Source organism: Dendrobates tinctorius, unplaced genomic scaffold, assembly GCF_039654945.1.
Source record: "Dendrobates tinctorius isolate UK_male_01 unplaced genomic scaffold, ASM3965494v1 ptg000158l, whole genome shotgun sequence".
Lineage (NCBI taxonomy): Eukaryota > Metazoa > Chordata > Amphibia > Anura > Dendrobatidae > Dendrobates > Dendrobates tinctorius.
This window is the reverse complement of record NW_027361825.1, coordinates 9,150,885-9,166,301: the sequence shown is the minus strand read 5'-3', so window position 1 is coordinate 9,166,301 and position 15,417 is coordinate 9,150,885. Positions and strand designations below refer to the sequence as shown.

At 41.7% G+C, this 15,417-nt stretch overlaps 1 long non-coding RNA gene across 1 annotated transcript in view; it reads right to left on the bottom strand.

The window, feature by feature from the left end:
* The window catches only part of LOC141051819 (uncharacterized), a 61,946-nt gene that overhangs the window by 44,204 nt on the left and 2,325 nt on the right, over nucleotides 1-15,417 (bottom strand). The gene's annotated exons all lie outside the window — the stretch shown is intronic.

Sequence of the window (15,417 nt, the reverse complement as noted above, 5' to 3'; positions counted from 1 at the left end):
ATTGCATTTGCCTTTTTTGCTGCTGCATCACACTGTTGACTCATATTCAGTCTGTGATCTATTAGTATACCCAAGTCTTTTTCACATGTGCTGTCACTTAGCCCTATTCCTCCCATTCTGTATATGCTTTTTTCATTTTTATTGCCCAGATGTAGTACTTTGCATTTCTCCCTGTTAAAAACCATTCTGTTAGTTGCTGCCCACTTCTCCAGTTTATTTATATCTTTTTGAATCCTCTCTCTCTCTTCTCTAGTATTAGCTATCCCTCCTAGCTTTGTGTCATCAGCAAATTTAATCAGTTTACCCTCAATTCCTTCATCTAAATCGTTGATAAAGATGTTGAACAATACAGGGCCCAGGACAGAGCCCTGTGGTACCCCACTTGAGACATTCTTCCAACTGGATGTGCAGCCATTTACGACCACTCTTTGGGTCCGATCACTAAGCCAGTTATGAATCCACCTAACAGTTGCCTTGTCCATTCCATACTTAGTCATTTTTTCAATAAGGATTGTATGAGAGACTTTGTCAAATGCTTTGCTGAAGTCAAGATATACTATATCTACAGCATTTCCTTGATCCACCCAATCAGTGATTCCGTCATAGAAGGAAATTAAGTTAGTCTGACATGACTTATTAGTTACAAACCCATGCTGACTCTGTTTAATCACTTCATTCTTATCCAGGTACTGACATACATGTTGTTTAATAATTTGTTCAAAGATCTTTCCTGGTATAGAAGTCAGACTCACCGGCCTATAGTTGCCTGGGTCCACCTTCTTCCCCTTTTTGAAGATAGGAACAACATTTGCTCTTCTCCAGTCTTCTGGCACTTCTCCTGTTCTCCAAGAATTTTCAAAGATTATGGAGAGGGGTTCAAAAATTTCTTCTGCTATCTCCTTCAGTACTCTGGGGTGTAATTCATCTGGACCTGGAGACTTGAATTCATTTAGGTTAGCTAAGTGTTTCCTCACTATCTTTCTGTTTATAGATATCCTGGATTCTTCTATTCCCTTAATAGGACAGTGAAGAACAGTTGATGTTACATTTCCTTTCTGAGAGAAAACAGATGCAAAATAGGAATTTAAAAGTTCGGCCTTCTCAACATCCTGTCTTACCATTTCATCATTTTCATCCTGTAAAAATCCTATAGCATCTTTGACTTTTCTTTTACTTTTGACATATCCCCAAAATCCTTTTTTATTGCTTTTGACATCTCTTGCAAGCCTCAATTCATTTTCAGCTTTAGCTAATCTGATTTGTGCCCTGCAGGTTCTGCAGACAGCATTATATTCTTCTTTAGATATGCCTCCCTCTTTCCATTTTATAAACATATTTTTCTTCCTTTTTAGCATGTGCTTAAGTTCTGTGTTCATCCATCCTGGTTTCCTTAAATGCTTCCTATTCTTCCCTCTTTTCGGAATTGTTAACAACTGTGCTTTGAGAATTTCATTTTTCAAGATTTCCCATCCTTCCTGGACATTTTTGTCTTTAAGGATATCCAGCCATTTGATCCCTCCAATTCTCTTTCTGAATCCCTTAAAATCTGCCTTTCTGAAATCTAACCTTGACGTCTGAGTCTTCACAGGTCTTCCGCCTCTAGTTATCCAAAATTCTAAAATAGCATGGTCGCTACCTCCTAGGCTCCCAGCCACTTTTACCTCCTCAATAGAGTTGAGCGATACCGTCCGATACTTCAAAGTATCGTATCGGATGGTATCGGCCGATCTTTAAAAAAAGTATCGGTATCGCCGATTCCGATACCGGAAGTCCCATTCAAGTCTATGGGACTTCCGGTATCGGAATAAGAAAAACCCTTTCCTGCCCTTGTACAGCCTCTCTGGGGTCTGTACGGGCCTTTCGGGGGGCTGTGCCGGCCTGCTAGGGGGTCTGTGCAGGCTCCGGTGGTCTGTGCCGGCCTGCCGGTGGTCTGTGCAGGCTCCGGGGGGCTGTGCCGGCCTGCCGGGGGGCTGTGCCGGCCTGCCGGGGGGCTGTGCAGGCATCGTCCGATGGGACTACAAGTCCCATCGGGCGATGCCTGCTACCATGACAGTGATTGACACATTAGCCAATGATGGGACAGTAGTAGTCCCATCATCCGGCTAATGTGTTAAATGTAAAAAAAAAAAAAAAAAAAAAAAAAAATTACATGCTACATACATACAACATGCATACTACATACATGCTACATTCATACTACATACTACATACATGCTACATTCATACTACATATATACTACATGCATGCTACATACATACTGCATGCTACATACATACCACATACATACTACATACATACTACATGCTACATACATACCACATACATGCTACATATATACTACATGCATGCTACATACATACTACATATATACTACATGCATGCTACATACATACTGCATGCTACATGCATGCTACATACATACTACATACATACTACATGCTACATACATACTACATACATACTACATATATACTACATGCATGCTACATACATACTACATGCTACATACATACCACATACATACTACATACATGCTACATGCTACATACATACTACATATATACTACATGCATGCTACATACATACTGCATGCTACATACATACCACATACATACTACATACATACTACATGCTACATACATACCACATACATGCTACATATATACTACATGCATGCTACATACATACTACATATATACTACATGCATGCTACATACATACTGCATGCTACATGCATGCTACATACATACTACATACATACTACATGCTACATACATACCACATATATACTACATACATACAATACATTCATACAATACATACATAGACATACAGTACATATAACATAGAGTAACATACTTACCAATACTTGTCACATTGTTCCCCGAAGCCATTGTCGTCTACGGAATAAATATTAACATAACAAACCACAAAAATACTCACCCACGATCCGAAGCAGTCCACGAGTGTGTCCCACGACGATCTTGGGTAGAGAACTGCAGCATCAGCTGTTGCTGCCGTTCTCTACCGGCTGCAGGAATCCAATGACGGAAGGTAGGTATCCTTCCGCACTGTATTCCTCCGCCACTTAAAAAAAAAAAAGTCCCTAGTCTCACTTTATGCCATTGCTGTGTGGGAAATTCCCACGCAGCAATGGCATAAAGTGAGACTAGGGACTTTTTTTTTTTAAGTGGCGGAGGAATACAGTGCGGAAGGATACCTACCTTCCGTCATTGGATTCCTGCAGCCCGTAGAGAACGGCAGCAACAGCTGATGCTGCAGTTCTCTACCCAAGATCGTCGTGGGACACACTCGTGGACTGCTTCGGATCGTGGGTGAGTATTTTTGTGGTTTGTTATGTTAATATTTATTCCGTAGACGACAATGGCTTCGGGGAACAATGTGACAAGTATTGGTAAGTATGTTACTCTATGTTATATGTACTGTATGTCTATGTATGTATTGTATGAATGTATTGTATGTATGTAGTATATATGTGGTATGTATGTAGCATGTAGTATGTATGTAGTATGTATGTAGCATGCATGTAGCATGCAGTATGTATGTAGCATGCATGTAGTATATATGTAGTATGTATGTAGCATGCATGTAGTATATATGTAGCATGTATGTGGTATGTATGTAGCATGTAGTATGTATGTAGTATGTATGTGGTATGTATGTAGCATGCAGTATGTATGTAGCATGCATGTAGTATATATGTAGTATGTATGTAGCATGTATGTAGTATGTATGTGGTATGTATGTAGCATGTAGTATGTATGTAGCATGCATGTAGTATATATGTAGTATGTATGTAGTATGTATGTAGTATGTATGTAGCATGCAGTATGTATGTAGTATGTATGTAGTATATATGTAGTATGTATGTAGCATGCATGTAGTATGTATGTAGTATATATGTAGTATGTATGTAGCATGTAGTATGTATGTAGCATGCATGTAGTATATATGTAGTATGTATGTAGTATGTATGTAGTATGTATGTAGCATGCAGTATGTATGTAGTATGTATGTAGTATATATGTAGTATGTATGTAGCATGCATGTAGTATGTATGTAGTATGTATGTAGTATATATGTAGTATGTATGTAGCATGTAGTATGTATGTAGCATGCATGTAGTATGTATGTAGTATTTTTTTTTTTTTTTTTTTTTTTTTTAACATTTAACACATTAGCCGGATGATGGGACTACTACTGTCCCATCATTGGCTAATGTGTCAATCACTGTCATGGTAGCAGGCATCGCCAGATGGGACTTGTAGTCCCATCGGACGATGCTTGCACAGACCCCCGGACATCAGCACAGCCCCCCGGCAGGCCGGCACAGCCCCCCGGCAGGCCGGTACAGACCCCCACAGGGTGCACAGACCACCGGCAGGCCGGCACAGCCCCCCGGCAGGCCGGTACAGACCCCGGGCAGTCCACACAGCCCCCCGGCAGGCCGGCACAGCCCCCCGGCAGGCCGGCAGAGACCCCCGGAAGGCCCGAAATGACGGCGCATCATGATGCGCACACACCGCGCATCATGATGACGTCAGGCCGTCAATCAACTGAACTTCCGATTCCGATGCCGAATTCCGATATTGAAAAAATATCGGAAGTCGGTATCGGAATTCCGATACAGCAAGTATCGGCCGATACCCGATACTTGCGGTATCGGAATGCTCAACACTACTCCTCAACCATTTCCTCCCTGTTTATAAGGATTAGATCCAAGGTAGAAGTTCCCCTTGTTTTCTCCCCTACCTTCTGGAAGATAAAGTTGTCAGCAAGAGAGGATAAGAATTTCATTGACCTGTTAGTTTTGCCTGAGAGAGATTCCCAACAAATGTCTGGATAGTTGAAATCTCCCATTACAACTATGTCATATTTTTGGGAGAACTTGGCCATTTGATGCATAAAGAGTTCATCCATATCTTCAGCTTGCACAGGCGGCCTGTAGTAAATGCCTACAATGGTGTCCTTTCCATTGTTCTGTCCTTGTATTCTTACCCAAACAGTTTCCACAGAACTCCCAGTCTCTGAAGCTTCAATCTCTGTGCAGATATACGCGTTTCTAACATACAATGCGACACCTCCTCCTCGCTTATCAAGTCTGTTTCTTGCAAATAAGTTGTATCCTTCTAGTCTTGTATTCCAATCATGTGTATTGTCCCACCAAGTTTCAGTGATTCCAATGACATCATATTTCTTTTCCTGTGTTAGTAGTTCCAATTCTCCTTGTTTGTTGCCCATGCTTTGTGCATTAGTATAGAAACATTTTAGTTTGTGATTGGTTTCTCTTTCTCTAATATTTTTATTAATTAGATTCTTTTGTCTTTGTTCTTCCTTTTCACTTCTAATAGCAGAGCTCTCAATAGCATTTGTCAGGTGTATGGCTTTTTCTGGTCTTTTGCTTCCCTTCCCATGTTGTTCTAGTTTAAAGCTCTCCTTACAAGTGTAGCAAGGTGACTTCCAAATGCATGTTTTCCAGTCTTCGTAAGGTGCACCCCATCTCTAGCAAGTAGTCCATCGTATAAGTAATTCACTCCGTGATCCAGAAATCCAAATCTTTGCTGACGGCACCATCGACGTAGCCAGTTGTTCACCTGCAGAATCTTATTCCACCTCCTTGTTCCATGGCCATCCACTGGGAGGATGGAAGAGAAGACCACCTGCGCTCCCAGTTCTTTCACTTTCTTGCCTAAGTCTTCAAAGTCTCTGCAGATGGTTTCCAGGTCATTTCTTGCGGTGTCATTTGTCCCCACATGTAGTAGCAGGAATGGGTAGTCATCTGTAGGTCTGAAGAGTCCTGATATCCTGTCAGACACATCTTTAATTTTTGCACCTGGAAGACAGCACATTTCTCTTGAAGTTATATCCGGTCTGCAGATAGCGGCCTCTGTTCCTTTCAACAGGGAATCCCCCATGACCACCACTCTCCGTTTCTTCTTCACAACATTTTTCTTTCTCCATCCAGGAGGACTCTGAAGGCGTACAAGGTTGCTGTTTGTTGGCAAAGTCTTATCCTGATGTATTTCTTCATCGTTTTCCTGCATGAGAGCCTGGTACTGGTTCCTGAGCAGTATGGGTGCTGACTGCCTCCTGATCCTCCTGCTTCTCTGGGTCACATGTCTCCATTACTCTGTTTCTTCAGGTGTACTTCGAATTTCTTCTCTTTCTGTAACATGAAGAGATAATTCTGCTCTGTCCAAGAACTCTTCACCTTCCTTAATGATCTTCAACGTAGCTAACCTCTCTTCGAGATTTTGCAACTTTTCCTCCAACAGGGACACAAGCTTGCATTTGTGGTATGTGAAGTTTGGCTTTTCCACTGGTAAGTCTGTGAACATGTAGCAAGAAATGCAGCTCACCAAATGGCTCCTGGCCTCTTCCATCTTGAGATTTCTTAAAAACGATGAAAGATGAGCCAAAATTCGTTGAGCTCGCGGAGACTCTTCACTTATCCCAGAAGGCACTGGGAATATGCAAATGATCTCCTCAAGACGCTTCTGCTTGTGTCACCCTTTGTTTGTCATTGTTTGTGCTTTTCTACCTGTGTTATCTAATAAAGATTTGTGATTTTATCATACCTTGGACATCTATGCACTGATTTCCTTTTGCTGCTTCACATTATGGAGGTGCAATAATTTCCTACTGAACATCCCAGAATATAGAAACGAAATTTCCACGACATTAAAACAATATTTTAAAGAAAACGACACAGAGGAGGTGAACCCACTCACAGTGTGGTGTGCACATAAGGCGGTAATAAGAGGGAAATTGATCCAAATTGCAGCAAGACACAATTCGAAAAAAAGAGAAAAAATTAAAACTATACAAAAACAAATAAATTCAAAGGAAAATGATCTCTCTAAAACTAACATAAAATCACAGCAAATTTACAGGGAAATCCTCAATTTGAGACAAGAATTAAATAGGGCTATCCTTGATGACTTTGATAAAATCGTTAAAGTATCAAAGTTTAAAGTATACTCTGAAACGAACAAGCCAACGAGATTCATGATGTCCAAACTGAAGAATGAGAGAGTCCGTAGTAGAATATACAAAATTAAAAACGCAGCCGGAGATACAAAACAACACCCGACTGATATTGTAAAGGAATTCGCATCTTACTATAGAAAACTATATAACATAAACGGAGAGAACGCAATTCCTCAACCAGATCCCCAAAAAATAAATGAGTTCATTAAGAAACTACAACTTCCTAAAATCAGCCCACCAGACCTTTTACAACTTAACTCACCTATACCAATCTCAGAAATTATAGAAACGGTAAACTCACTAAAGTTACAAAAATCGCCTGGCCCAGACGGTCTAACAAACGAATACTTCAAAAATTTTGCAGATATTCTTATCCCTTATATGGCAAAAATTTTTAACCAAGTTTCGGGGGGGGGGACTTTCCCTGGGGTGATGTTGGAAGCAACTCTCATTGTGATGCCCAAGACACCAAATAATCTAGAAGAAGTGAAAAACTTTCGCCCAATTTCCCTGATAAATTCAGATATAAAAATCTTTTCCAAAATACTAGCCACAAGATCAAAAGGAATCCTACCAAAACTAATCAACGATGACCAATCAGGCTTCATTGAAGGCAGACAAACATCTGACAGCACTAGGAGGCTTATCAACATTATTAATAGAATTAACTCTACCCGAACCCCCTCAATACTCCTAACATTAGACGCCGAAAAGGCTTTTGACAGGGTCAACTGGTCTTACCTAAAAACTGTTCTTCTAAATTTTTGTTTCAACAACAAATGGATAGAAACGGTTTTCACTTTATACTCCCAGCCAAGTGCCAAAATCTACACAAATAACACCTTATCCAAATCATTCTATATAAATAATGGGACAAGACAGGGGTGCCCCCTCTCGCCACTGCTGTTCGCCTTGGAGATAGAACCATTAGCCGAAGCAATTCGCATAAATGAAAAAATCACGGGGATCAACACCCCGTCTAAACAATTCAAAATAAGTCTATTTGCAGATGATATGTTGCTATCACTCACAAATTTGATACAATCCATTGCAACATTGCTCGAGATAATAGAGGAATTTTCACAAATATCAAACTTTAAAATTAATAATAGTAAATCGAAAATCTTGCAATTCTACCTTTCAAACACCACAATAAACTACTAAAAATAAATCAGAGTTTGGTTGGGAAGAGGAACAAATATCACACCTAGGTATTGTGTTTAAAAAAACAGTACGCAACACAGTTAATGCAAATTGCGTGACATTTCTGGCCACTATCACAAAAGACATCCAACCCTGGAAAAGCATAGGCTTGTCGTGGATGGGCAGAGTGCTAGCAATAAAAACGGTGATTCTCCCGAAACTATTATACATTTTTAGGGCTCTGCCTCTTACCTTTCCAATAACATTCTTTAATAGCTGCAACAAAAAAATCTTCTCCTTTGTTTGGGGAGAGAAAAGAGCTAGAGTAGACAGAACAATTCTATATAAACATAAATACAATGGAGGAATGGGGATCCCAAACATCCTAGCTTATTACCACGCCATTCTAATCAAACAAAGCCAATACTGGATAAATGAGGATGTCAAACCATCTTGGATGGTACTAGAAAGAGACCATAGCACTTCATGCCCCCTTAAAAATATTCTTCTCAACCATATATTCAATCTAAAAAAATACAGACTAAATCACCCTATTTTTCTGGCAATTACCCAAGCTTGGGATCATCTTGCCTCACTGAATAAAACTGGGAAGTCAAAACTGAAAGAAAATTTCCCAATATCCCTGATTGCTTCTGTCTACGGATTCTCTGTACCTGAAATATGGCCAAAAAATGGCATTCGAAAGTTGGGAGATATTCTCGCAACGGATAAAGTACTCAGTTTTTCCGAGATTAGAAACAAATTCAATCTACCCTCCTCAGGCTTTATGCAATATTGCATAATCAAGGAGTACCTACAAAAATTTATTAGCATGGTCCCTCCGAAAACAGAAGTAATTCACTTCCTTTTAAACAATTCAAACCATAAAATTTTCTGGAGCACTAAATTCCTCTACAGCTCTTTCAATAAGGATAGCAATTTCACAAAAAACAAATATATGTTCAAGTGGGAGAAGGATCTCCAGTTCTGCGCCACAAAATATCAATGGGAGAGGGCAATAAAAGATTCATATTCTTCAAATATATCAATACCGCTTCACGAATCATTTTACAAATTATTAACAAGATGGTACTTTACTCCCTCTAGGATAGCACATTTCAAACCAGATTCATCCCCATTATGTTGGAGAGGGTGTGGGTTCAAGGGAGATTTGAAACACATATTCTGGACATGCCCAGCTCTCACAGAGTTATGCAATAAGATTTCCATATATATTGGTGGACTTCTTGATAAGAACTTTACTCTTTCCCCTCAAACAGCTCTCTTTTTCTTAGACATGGAGGACGTACACCACTCAACTAAAAAAGTCATAATACATCTTTTACTGATAACTAAAAATATGATAGCCACCTTCTGGAGGAGAACTGACATACCAAGGTTCTCTGACATTGTGGATAGACTAAACACGCATAATACCTTGGACTTAAAATTCTCAATAGCAAATGGATGCTTGCATAAATACGACAAAAAATGGAGCTTATGGAACACTAAATACCAAGTCTTAGATTAGTTAAGGTTTCTTTGTTGATGACTTTTTTCTTTTTTTGTGTTAAAGGTAGCTTTCTTGCTATTTTCAATGTACATAGTTTGAACATAGAAATTCATGGAAGACCAAAACAGTTCAATATTGAAGTAGATATTCAAGTCTTTACAGATCTGTCTTTGTTACTATTAAAAATTCTTTCTCTCCCTTCCCTATTCCAAACCCTTTCCTTCCCCTTTTCCCTACTTATCAATGCGAATTATTACACAAACAAAGAGCATGTTTTGTAAAATCTGTAAAAATGCCTAACAAAAATATTTTGAAAATAAAAATGTAGCAGTCATTTTTAATTTTTTCAAGGTAATTTACAAAATTTATTTTTTTAGGGACCTATCCAGGTTTGAGGTGACTTTAAGGGTCCCATATATTGGGAGACCCCCAAAAGTTGTACCATTTTAAAAACAGCACCCTCACAAACTGCTGTCAGGTAGTTTATTAAACCTTCAGGTAATTTTCAGGAATTAATGCAAAGTGACCTGACAGGAATGAAAATGAGTATTTTTACCACCTAAATGTCGCTAATTTCTAAACAGGTTACAACAGCCATCAGACTCTATGTAACAACACTGCAGGCATCACTGCATGGCCTCCCATCCCCTGCACACCAACTTCCTTTCTGCTTCAAGCCATGCTGTGAATTCTGTCTGTTGCCAGTCCTGTGTTCCATGCTTCTGCTCTCCTGCATGCTTCCAAGCTATGTGTGTATAGGGGGCGGCGCCAGAACTCTCTGGTTCTTAAGTAGTCAGGGTGCACCTGTGTAATATGTCCCTGACCAATCACCTAGAGCCCTTGACTATTTAGTTCCACCACACCCACTAACCTTTGCCTGTGCAATGTCTAAACTCAGTTAGCTCCTTGCTGCTGAGGAAGCTAAGCCCTGTCCTATGTCTTGCCTTCTCTGAGAGGCTCACTCCTAGCTTTGTCTTGTACACTCTGGTTGCCCGCCAGGAGGAGAATATCCTGGTCTCTGTTTTATCCTAGCTTTGTCTGAGCACTTGCCTGGTACGTCTTTGCTCGCCCTCCAGGAGGCAGAATATCCTGGTCCCTGTATCCTTTGGTCCCTGTACCTTGTCTTGTACTGTGTCTCTGTCTGAACTCTGTCTTACCTCTGTCTGTCAGTCTCCTTGTCTGTGGTTCCTTTCCCTGCTGTGTCTTTCCCTGTGTCCTCCCTGTCTTTACCTTGCACTCTTGCAGGCTCCACCTACCTTGCACTCTCGCAGGCTCTGCCGACCTTGCACTCTCGCAGGCTCCGCCTACCTTGCACTCTTGAAGGCTCCGCCTACCTTGCACTCTTGCAAGCGCCGCCTGCCTTGCACTCTTGCAAGCTCCGCCTACCTTGCACTCTTGCAAGCTCCGCCTACCGTGCACTCTTGCAAGCTCCGCCTACCTTGCACTCTTGAAGGCTCCACCTACCTTGCACTCTTGCAGGCTCCGCCTACCTTGCACTCTTGCAGGCTCCGCCTACTCCGCACTCCTGTGGCTCCGTCTACTCAGCACTCCTGCGGCTCCGCCTACTCTGCACTCCTGCTTTTGTCATATTCCACTCTCCTATCCATACCCGTACCTGCACCTCCTATTTGAATAGGACCCTACCTGTTCCTCCATATTCCATTCCTTCCAGCCAGAACCCGCTCCTGCTGTGTGAACAGGACCCTACCTGTTCCTTCTCACACCACACCTACTTGCCCTGTGTCTCAATCCATGCCTGCCTGTCCTGTGTCTCAATCCGTACCTGCTTGCCCTGTGTCTCCAAGCCGTGCCTGCTTGCACTGTGTCTCCAAGCCGTGCCTGCTTGCCCTGTGTCTCCAAGCCGTGCCTGCTTGGCCTGTGTCTCCAAGCCGTGCCTGCTTGCCCAGTGTCTTCAAGCCACACCTTCTTGCCCAATGTCTCAGTCGAGCCCGTCGTGCCTACCTGCCTGCCTGTCTGTAGCTTCTATCCATCCAAGTGACTTGTCCTCGAATGGGATCAGCAGCCACAGCCAGACACCAGCCGCACAAGCCTGACCTCACCATCAGAGGCTCCAGTGAAGACCGAGGTAGCTGTCGTAGTCATGCCCCTTCCAGGGTAGTCAGCCAAGGCGCGAGCGTGACACTCTAAGGCCACTATTTGATCGTGAATTGCCATGGCAAACATCAGGACCACACAATCATGATCTCAGGGAGCCAATGGGGATAAAGAGGAAACCCCCCACACTCTGTTAACCATTTATATGATGTAGTCACTATTGACAGCAGCATCTGAAGGATTAAACAGGTATGGACAGTGCCAACACTGATCGTGGCTGATGCAGTAAGTTGTCAGCTATAGTGTACAGCCGACAGCTGCTGGAATGTCACCTCTATGGGGATGCTACTCTCTTATATCGCAGGTCAGTAAAAAGATGTATTGGCGGTAATTAAGGAGTTTTAAGTTGCCATACCAGCATCTTTCCTGTTTCTTCTGTGCCCTTTAACTATTGGTTGTCCAAGCTGCACACTTGGCCCCACCTCTCCATGTAGACATTGGAGGTGCTGGCAAGCCCTGCTGTTAGTGTGTTGTCAGAGCGGGTTTTTAGTTTGGCTGGTGCAATCATAACGGGTAGGCGCACACACCTATCAACGGAAAATGCAGACAGGCTGACTCTTTTAAAATTGAACAAGGGCTGGATTTCCTCCAACTTTATAAGCCCTACGTGGTGCTGCACCCCATCTCCAGCACAGGCCGCAAACCACCGTCTTTCCTGCTAGCTGTGACTGCACATTTGGGTGGGCAGGCAGCGGCGGGACACACACCCCACACACACTCTTCCCTCCCAGGTGCATCGGGCACACCTCTAGTGTATTATATATCTTTTAATTCGCAATGCCCAAAATTCTTTTGTTTCACTAGAATAGATCTGTTGCCACATAACAACTGTTTCACGCAGCAGCAGTAGAACGGTGCCAGGATATCAAAAGGGGATCTCTTGTGTGGCACTGTGGAAGTGTGCTCAGCAGGATTTCAAATGAATATGTCCTCAGTAGTAAAGTCTATCACTAGCGAGCCCTGTGGTGTGTGACGAGGAAGCTCCGGACAGTGGCATTCCTGGTAACTGAGTGGATATTCCTGTATTAAATGTAGAACTTTTGGGGCTAAGTGCAAAACATTATGTGTGCAGAAATCTAACACTGTACATCACCCTGAAAACACCATCCCCATCGTCACACATGGTGGTGGCAGCATCATGCAGTGGGGTGGTCTTTCTTCAGCAGAGACAGGGAAGCTGGTGAGAGTTGGTGAGAAGATGGAACAAGCTAAATACAGGGCAATCCTGGAGGAAAACAGGTTAGAAGCTGCAAAAGATTTGAGACTGGAGCATAGGTTCAACTTCAAGCTGGACAATGACCCTAAACATCCTGACAGAGCTACAATGAAATTGTTTAAATTATATTATTTTCATTTATTGGAATAGTTCAGTCTCAGTGAAAGTCCATACCTAAATCCCATTGAAAATCTGTGACAAGACTTCAACATTTCTATTTACAGATGTCTCCATCCAATCTCACTTAGCAAGAGTGAGTTTACCAACAGAAACGGTCAAAAATCTCAGTTTCTAGATGAGCAAAAGTGGTAGAGACATGTGTCAAATGACTGCAGCAGTAATTGTAGGGAAAATTGGTCCTTCTAAATATTGGCATGGGGGATACATTTTTAAAATACTTACCAAACCACATATGTTAAACCTTACACTTTACAAATACTTGCTACTTTGTGTTAGTACATTACATAAATTCCAAATAAAAACATTTAAGTTTGAGGGTGTAATGTGACAAAATATGAAAAAGTTTTCAAGGTTTGAAAACTTATTCAAGGCCCTTTATATTATTTATTAAATTTGTTTAAAATACCGTACATATTCCATCATGTTTATACGTATGCCAGGAAAATGTAAAACACATGAGTAGACACATAGGAATTGGGCTTTAGTAAGAAAGATTGCTTGGTGATTAAAAAATTAATTAATAAATACCTCAAAGGGGAACTATATTATCAAATATAGTCAAAAAGAAAAAACTCTACAATAAAAAGTGCATATGCATTTGTGCTTACTTAAGCATGATTGAGACATGATGTAAAGAAGACTCCTTCCATGCATATTTCATGCACTGCTTTCTGAAGGGAATATCCAACAATGAGTAGCATGAGATCACCATGGGGTTGTTATTATTATTATTTATTATTATTATTATTATTATTTATAAAGCACCATTGATTTCATGGTGCTGTACATGAGAAGGGGTTACATACAAAATACAGATATCACTTACAGTAAACAAACTAACAATCACAGACTGATAGAGAGGGGAAAGAGGACCCTGCCCTTTCGGGCTTACATTCTACAGAATGGTGGGGAAGGAGACTGTAGGTTGGGGGGGTTGCAGCAGCTCTGGTGATGTTGAGGCGGTAGTTCCGGTACTGGTGAGCAGGTTGTGATGTGACTTACAGACTTTTGAGAGTTTGATGAAGATGAAGTTTTTTCCTTGTGAATTCACTGACAGCTGGGATGGCCACTTGATGTTAAAGGCCCCGTGACACACAGTGATCTCGCTAGTGAGATTGCTGATTTTATGACGCCACAGCGATCTCGACAGCGAGATCCCTGTGTGTGATGGGGATCAGCGACCGGCCCCCCTGCTGGGTATCGCTGATCGTGCTCGATCGGCCTGGGCCATTTTTCGATTGCTGGTCTCCCGCTGGCCAGCATGCATCTCTGCGTGTGGCAGCGAGAGACCAGCGATCAGCGACGCTGGACGCTCGATTCTAATGTAAACATCAGGTATCCAGGAGCCGCGGCTCTTAGATACCTGATGTTTACCTTGGAAACCAGTGTGTACGCCGGTTTCCAAGGTAAACAGCGGGTATCCAGGAGTCGCGCGGCTCTTAGATACCCGATGTTTACCTTGGAAACCAGCGTCCAGCGTCACTGGTTCTGATCGCTGGAGGGGCTGTTTTGTGACAGCTCACCAGCGATCCCATCATGTCGGATCGTTGGTGGGATCACTGGTACATTGTTATGTGTAACGGGGCCTTAACATAGCAATGACAAACCAGTTAATTGGATTATCTGAACTACTTAATTTTTTTCTCATTAAGAAATTACTGGCAGGTAATTGTTAACTACCTGCCTGTTAAGCTTGGCACTGATCACTGCCAGTTTGAACAGCCATGGATCGCTCCTGCTGCTTCAGATGATTTCATATCCAAAGAGAAGCTGGTTCTTTTCTGCTCTGCTCTGTTGTTGTGGTTGAAACTGTCGATATTATGCTGATTAACAGTCGGCTCCCCACTGCATATGCAAGTGCTTCTCACAAAATAAGAATATCAAAAAGTTAATTTTTTTCAGTTCTTCAATACAAAAAGTGAAACTTATATATTATATAGAGTCATTACACACAGAGTGATCTATTCCAAGTGCTTATTTCTGTTAATGTTGATGATTATGGCTTATGGATCACTCTGTAATGACTTTATATAATATATGAAGTTTTGTATTGAAGAACTGAAATAAATTAACTTTTTGATGGTATTCTAATTTTTTAAGAAGCACCTCTTTATAACTATGCAATGTAGGCTGTCATTCTGCATGATATCGACATTCACGCCCCATGGACAGTGCATGGGGCACTGTCTGTTGAGGAAGAGCTGCTCTGTTGACGTAAAGCAGCAGAATCTTCATCAG